Raw genomic sequence first — 7,679 nt, 5'->3', positions numbered from 1 at the left:
TGAGCACACATATTTTGACAAATTTATATCTTGTATCAAGAAAATTTTGTAAAAATCATCAGATTGAATACAAAAGTTTGAAGAAATTCCATGTATTCCTTCAACTACCTTCCTCCGTCATCCTTTTAGGTTAGTTTGAAGAAGTTCCATGTGTTCCTTTAACCACCTTCCTCCTTCATTCTTTTACGTGTTATGTTAGCACTGGTTATCAGAATTAGTATCAGCACATACTGACAAAACAGAAAACACAGGTAGGAATGATAAATAAAGCAAGGTCCCTTCTCTCAGCTCCTTTGCCAGGTATTCATAGTGTGGGGTAATTTCATTCTTCCTTTCTGGAAATGGTAACGTAAATGTAAGCAGATGGTGCTAACAATTTCACATTGCTTCTTTTCAAATACTGGTCATGTGACAATTTCCCCCAAATAGGCTGTGCACATCCTCATTTTCCTACTAAAGATATACAAATGAAACAAAGTGTGACTAATATTTAAGATTCAGAATGAATTTTCACTCTGCAGCAGAGCATGCACCGATATGAAACTTCTTGACAGATTAACAATGTATGCCAGATATGAACTTGAACCTAGAACTTTGGATAGCTCAGTCAGTACTTTAACAGATGAAAAATAAAACCCCACTGAAGGTGCTGGAACTGCAGTGAAACATGTTTGGGTTAAAAAACAATATTGCGTTTCGCTAAAGGCGCACCGTATCCAAAAACATACCTAAATTTCAAAGTTTACATCTACGAAGCTATCGACAAAAAGGAAAATCTTAAAGGCCAGGTCACAAACTGACCTCCACGTCAAGGTGTACTCACACTCACTACGTTTACATGCGACACATCTTTCGAAACACGAAAACCGAATGTCGAGAACCGTTTTTGGCTATCGTGTTTACATGTTAAGGTCTGAAGCGGGTTTTCTACCCCAGTTAAATATGGCGCCTGGGAAACAACTGATGCAGTTTATGATTTAATCAGTACAATCACTGTTTCTCTTCAATTAGTCTAGGTGTAAACAGCTTCAGTCTAATACTTCTACTCATCCTTCATTGCACAAAAAGCCACTCCGCCCATATTAGCCGAAAATTTGTAAAAAGAAGACGATACCTGACAGCACAAGAACGTTTCAAAACCGGTTGCGTTTACATGGGAACGACAATAGAATGCGGAATTGAAAATTCGACAACCAGAAGCGGATTTCCAGAATCGATCTTTAAAGCCCTTTCCACACGAGACATATGAGCTTGCAAGATTACCCATGACGCACCATTTCCGCCAGCATCTAACGTGTAGACGGACCCACCTGCACGAGATTCAGGCGTACGATCGCTAGAAGGCGGAATAGCATGGATCCTGTTCTCACGCATATGTAGGTGCTTCGCAGATGTGCAGACCTCCAAGTGGAGAGCGCAACTGACGAACAGCGCGAAGTTCTTTGTGAATTGTGTCTCCTGCTCAACGAAACGTTGTAGTTCGTACATCTTAAAAATAGTTAAGGGTGGAACATCTGCTATAAGCGTTCACTGGATTTTAACCGATAAGACGCTTATATGAGGAAGTGAATGTAAACCAGTGGTCTGGATCTATCTGAAACTGCTCTTAAGAAAAATGTTCTTGTCCACTCGCATAAGAGCCATAAAGTTCCTTCTCATCAAAGGAAAAACGTGAATTAATCTCGTAAATTAATACTGGCAACAGAAAAGCAACATTTCTATTGGTTTGTCCATGATTTCTAGCTTTTATAATGAGGTCGTTTACACATGTAAGTGACTTACTTTCACACAAACTGCACGAAAACAACTAAATACAGCGTCAAAGTGTCCGTCTGAAATACAGTTAAATATAGTAATCATTACAAAAGGACATAGAATACTTTATAGTTGCGAAGAGTAAATTTAAGCCGCTGGTTCACTTGCTGGGAATTGATAACAAAGACAGTAGACCCGTAGAGCAGACGACTAGACAGGCATGTATTGTGTAAACGCTATTTTGTTGTTGAACCGTCTGTCGCGTGGAGCACTGCAGCAGATGGCGATTTTGTTGTTCATGTGGCTCGTCCTGTGTAAAATGGGCTTAAGTATTTACATTTCAGCCAACTACAGCTTATCTCTGTTCACTGAAGAGATTCAACGAAGTCGTTAGGCAATAACTTTTTATTTTCAAGCTCAAACACCATGAACTCGAAAATCTAAGTCAATATGAAGATTTGTAATACAAATCAAAGAGTGAAGAAGATTGTCCGTGCGCTCGTCGCCACAGAATAATGGGCTTAAGTATTTACATTTCAGCCAGCTACAGCTTATCTCTGTTCACTGAAGAGATTCAACGAAGTTGTTAGGCAATAACTTTTTATTTTCAAGCTCAAACACCATGAACTCGAAAATCTAAGTCAATATGAAGATTAGTAATAAAAATCAAAGAGTGAAGAAGATTGTCCGTGCCCTCATCGCCACAGAATAATGCTATGCTTCACTGTGCATTCACAGATGTTCTTCTGGCGACTCTCAGAAACGCCCCCCACCCCACCCCTCGCAATGAAGAGCAGACATCCGGGAATATATATCACCTGATACCCAGCTCTCATAGGTAGTAAAGGTGTTGCTCGAATTTCTTCAGCCTCTGTTATTGGTAGTGACGGTACCACTTCATCTTGGTGTTGTCCATGTCCAGTAGTGCAGAAGATGACACTTTGTGTTGCCATGTATGTCCTCTTCAGTTGGTAATATATGTGCAGGTCTGACCCATTCCAACAATACCACTTGGGTCGTCCCATTTTGATCTATATGCCCATATAGCCCGCAGCTCGTGGTCGTGCGGTAGCGTTCTCGCTTCCCACGCCCGGGTTCCCGGGTTCGATTCCCGGCGGGGTCAGGGATTTTCTCTGCCTCGTGATGGCTGGGTGTTGTGTGATGTCCTTAGGTTAGTTAGGTTTAAGTAGTTCTAAGTTCTAGGGGACTGATGACCATAGATGTTGAGTCCCATAGTGCTCAGATCTCATTTTTTTGCCCATATAGGAAATCAGTTATAGTTACCAATTCCAATATTAGCAACTTTTTCACAGAAGAAATGTAATGAATGGAAATATTAAAATAAACCACTGTGAACACACATTATAAAAATGCAGAATTTGCATATCTTGGAATCAACGAAAGAATTCACATGTGCAGGACAAAGCTACTAATACAACTCAAAAGACATTATTGTTAAGTAGTAAAGAAAACATTTCCAAAAATGAAAATCTATAAAAACATCACTGCACAGAAATACAAAATCACAAAAATGACAAACCTTGGAATCTGTACCTAGACTACTTTTCAAAATTCAATTTAAACAATATGGAGAATTTAGGGAATTTCATATTCACATTGGTTTCCTTATACCCTTCATCCCAGCTTTGTTTTTCTAGTTCTTTTGAAAAATCTTTTATTTTGATTTCTGATAGATGTCGTTTGTAGGCTTGTAGTTTAGGGAATGATTTGATGCCTGATTTTACTGTTGTTATTTGACAGAGATGGTCTCATAGTCCGAGATCTTTTACAGCTACATCACATATATCATGTACAATCATATTTCGAATACAGTGTTAATTGTATCTCTTCTTTGAGACCTAGTGTCCTATTCTTCAGTTAACCTATATAGCTCAACTGAAGAATGGGATACTAGCGCAAAAAAGAAAGCCAAAAGGGACAGATGTAACATTAGCATGAGGTGCCTCAGTTCATATATATGAGTTATGTCCTGAACTTCATCTGATCTTTATAGGTCATCTGAAGTACAAGATACATATTTTCATGGTACAGGATACAAATTTAATGTATGTCGACTTTTTCACCTTCGCTAGCACTGTTATCCTATTCTTTAGTTGACCTACAAAAGTCAACTAAAGCATGAGATATAAATTTTACAGGTCTTGATTTTTTGGCCTCTGGTACTACTAGCATCCTATTCTTCAGCTGATACTAGTACTAACGAAGGTGAAAATACCGACAGACGTAAAATTCGTATCCCAAACTTCAGTTGACCTATATATGTCAACTGAAGAATAGGATACACCTCAAAAAGTACTAGTATCAAGTGAAAAATATACTCATAGGAATGGACAAATCCATACCTACAAACAAAAATCAAAAAGTAAAAGCTGTCAAGAATGAAAAACAATTCTTCCAAAGTATCTCAAACTCACTAAGAATGAAAATAAGTATTGAATGAATTGAAATGAACAAATAATTTAATACAAGTGACAAAAATCGTACACAATATCTATCCCTGTCTTTTATAAGCACTTTCATTTATTTCGTTTTACAATGATGACGCTTTGCCACGGAAGATAACCGATTTATTATCTATGGCTCGAAAATTAATATCTATGAGTAAACTATGACATCATTGATTGAAGCTGATGGGTTGTATCCCACCCTTCAGTTGGCCTGTTTTCACTGAGGCACCTCATCCATAATGCAGAAGCAATTGTGTGTGAAATTGTGATCTTACAAATATTGAATGGTTTCAACAACCAAAGATACCGAAAACAAATTACGGTACGAAAACAAAAAGATTATACATCAAATTTTTAATATAGTCACATAACGAATAAATCCAGAGAAAACATTAAGATTCACAGCTACAGTTTGTGACATCAAAAAATTATCTGTTGGTCCATTGGCTTGTTAGGTAATAATCAGTGTCAATGAAATTCACCAACAGCACTGTAATTTAAGATGTAATTTTATTTTATTTTGAAGGCTACCGGTTTCAGCATTTCATTATGTCATCTTCAGGCCCCTGCATAAAAAAGAGTATATACATAATGTACATCAGGGTGTACAATGCAAGCTTACAGAAAGTAATGGGTAACCAGAATAGTGCTTAGAGCTTAAAAATGAAAGTAATAGCGTTAAATCAAACTCTGTGTACATACAGCATAATAGACTGAAACATGTTTATATATTTGTTAGTCATAAACTATTTAACAGCTCAGATTTACAAGAGAACATGCAAAAAATTAAAACGATCAGAACCAGAGAGCATACAATCAGGATATCCATTGAATATATATGTATTTATAGAATCCTATAAAATTCTTACACATGGGGAAACTCATAGTGTATATGAGGACCGATCTTCATTTAAAGTTAAATGTCACACAGTAATCTATGATGTACAATAGTATGTAGATTTACAGCCTAAGTACTATCACAACTGGTAATATAATTAGTTGTCACAGCATCAAGAAACAACCTGATGCAAAACCCAATGGCAGTCGACATATCAAGAGAAAAAGAGCATGCAAGGGCCATGCTAAGAATACTCACAAATATTTTGTGGACCTAGGTTATACATCAAATCGAAAGAACAAGATAGGATTTGGTTTCCTTTGTATCACTTAACAGCTCGGCATTAGCACAGTGAAACAAACCAACAAGGATCTCAAATCCTACTTAACCAAGGGGAGTCCTCCAAGTTCTCAGCCAACAATGTCATATTATTTCCCTTGGAGTGTAAGACAATACCCTAACGACCTATCTATAGATGATGAACCAATCTACATCGTAAGACACAGCAAGCAGTGTCATGATATGGTACGGACAAAGATAGAAGGTAAATGAGTCTGTGAGGACCACCATTTCATCAAAGATGAAGTCCACAAAGTGAGCAACTACATCAAACTCCATGAACACTGTTTTGTAGAAGTGCTTGTCGTATATGAGATCGATTTGACCTATGGTAGTGTCAATGGTTTTATGGTTTTGGTAGTGAATACTTAGCCTGCTGTCACTGTTTAGGCTTCCATCATTTCTTTGACGATGCATATTTGACGATAATACACTTTAGAGGAGTTTCACTTTGATATAGTCGGTTCTGTGAGTGAGACATGTAGTTTGTTGGTGATTCATTGTATTCCAGTAGGGTATTCTTCATCATAACTATATTGTCTTTTTAATTTAGCTGATGAATTTGGCCCATCAGTGTCTAGTCATAAGTCATTTCTGGTATTTTTTTAGTAAATTTCATCTTGTTACTTTTTTTTATGTGGATGATAGGTGTTAGTTTTGTTCTGCAATATTTATGTACCTCTACATTAATTTAAGCCTTTACATGTCTGACCGTTATGTTTCTGACAATATACATTTTTCTTCACCTATAATTTTGTTGTCTAAGAAACTTAGCATGAATGTTATTTTTCAACCTTACTGTAACGCACTGATTTGTTTTGATGAGCCATACGATGTGTCACCTTTATGTGAGCTTGTAGATCTTGTTTTATTCTGCAACTCTTTGCATCCTGCTTTATAGCTGTCTACTCTCTTGGAAGGCACAATGTTTTCATTAGTGACCACGTTTTCAGTTACTTGTTATCTTATATACACTACTTTTATACTTAGGACAGTGCAGTATTTTACTGCTTCCTTATGGTGGGAATTGGTGTTATCATTGTCAGCTACCACCTTTCAGCTAGTTGCATTTCTAGAGCCAAATTGACACATTCACCAGTTCACTTGTGGGAATTCGGTATGTCTTGAATTCATATTATGAGTATGATTCGTACCTGGATAGTTTATCAGTGTGTCAGCGTTGTCCTTACTTCCCCATAAAGCTCAGGGAGAATGTTATGATGTTCTTACTAGAGACATGTTTTGGTGTTCATACAGTTTGATGATGTTACTCACTTTGTGGGCTTCAGCTATGATGATATGGTGGTTTTTCCACACTCACTTACCTTTCATCTTCTTCCATACCCAAGTTCTGTATTACTACACAACTTGCTATGTCTTATTATGTAGATGGATTCGTCATCTATGTATAGGTCGTTAGGAAGTTGCCTTACACTCTCAGGGAAATAGTATGAGATTGTTGGCTGAGAAGTTGGAGGACTCCCCTTGGTTAAGCAGGATTTGGATCCTTGTTGGTTTGTTTCACTGTGGTAATGCCAACCTGATAAGTAAAACCAAATCATATCTTTTTATTTCAATTTGTTGTACAACTGTACAATCTCTCTCTCCATATATATATATATATATATATATATATATATATATATATATATATTCATTGTGCCAACAGAGCTCCTGATTGTACACTGTTTAGTTCTGATCTTGTTAATGTTTTTGTATGTTCTCTTGTAAATCTGTAGGGGTTAAATAGTTTTATGACTAACAAATTTGTACACAGGTTTTAGTCTTTTGTACTGCATGTACACAGAGATTTTGTTTAACACCACTACTTTCATTTTTAAGCTTTAAACGCTGCTATGATTATCCATCATTTTCTGTAGGCTTGCTTTGTACACTACATATATACTCTTTTTTATACATGGGCCTGAAGGTGGCATACAACAAAAAAACATCTTAAGTTACACAGATATTGGTGAATTTCATTGACACTGACAATTAAACAAAATAATGTCAGAAATTATACCATTTCTCAAAGTTAATGGTTGGAATCTGACACTAGAATTGACCTTTTCATAGCATCACATTGTACATGACTGTAGATCTTTGTGCACAAACTTAGTTACCACCCCACATCTCTAGACAGTGAATGGGCAAAGTGTGGCCATATGCTCGTCTACCGTTTGGAGTACATACGGCAATTCGGTCTGTTGTGCCCCAGTTTGATCAGCAAAGAATTCTGCGAGCAGTCATAAGAGTTCACCATAAACCAATTCTGCAGT

Source organism: Schistocerca cancellata, chromosome 7 (assembly GCF_023864275.1).
Source record: "Schistocerca cancellata isolate TAMUIC-IGC-003103 chromosome 7, iqSchCanc2.1, whole genome shotgun sequence".
Lineage (NCBI taxonomy): Eukaryota > Metazoa > Arthropoda > Insecta > Orthoptera > Acrididae > Schistocerca > Schistocerca cancellata.
This window is presented reverse-complemented; position numbering follows the sequence as displayed.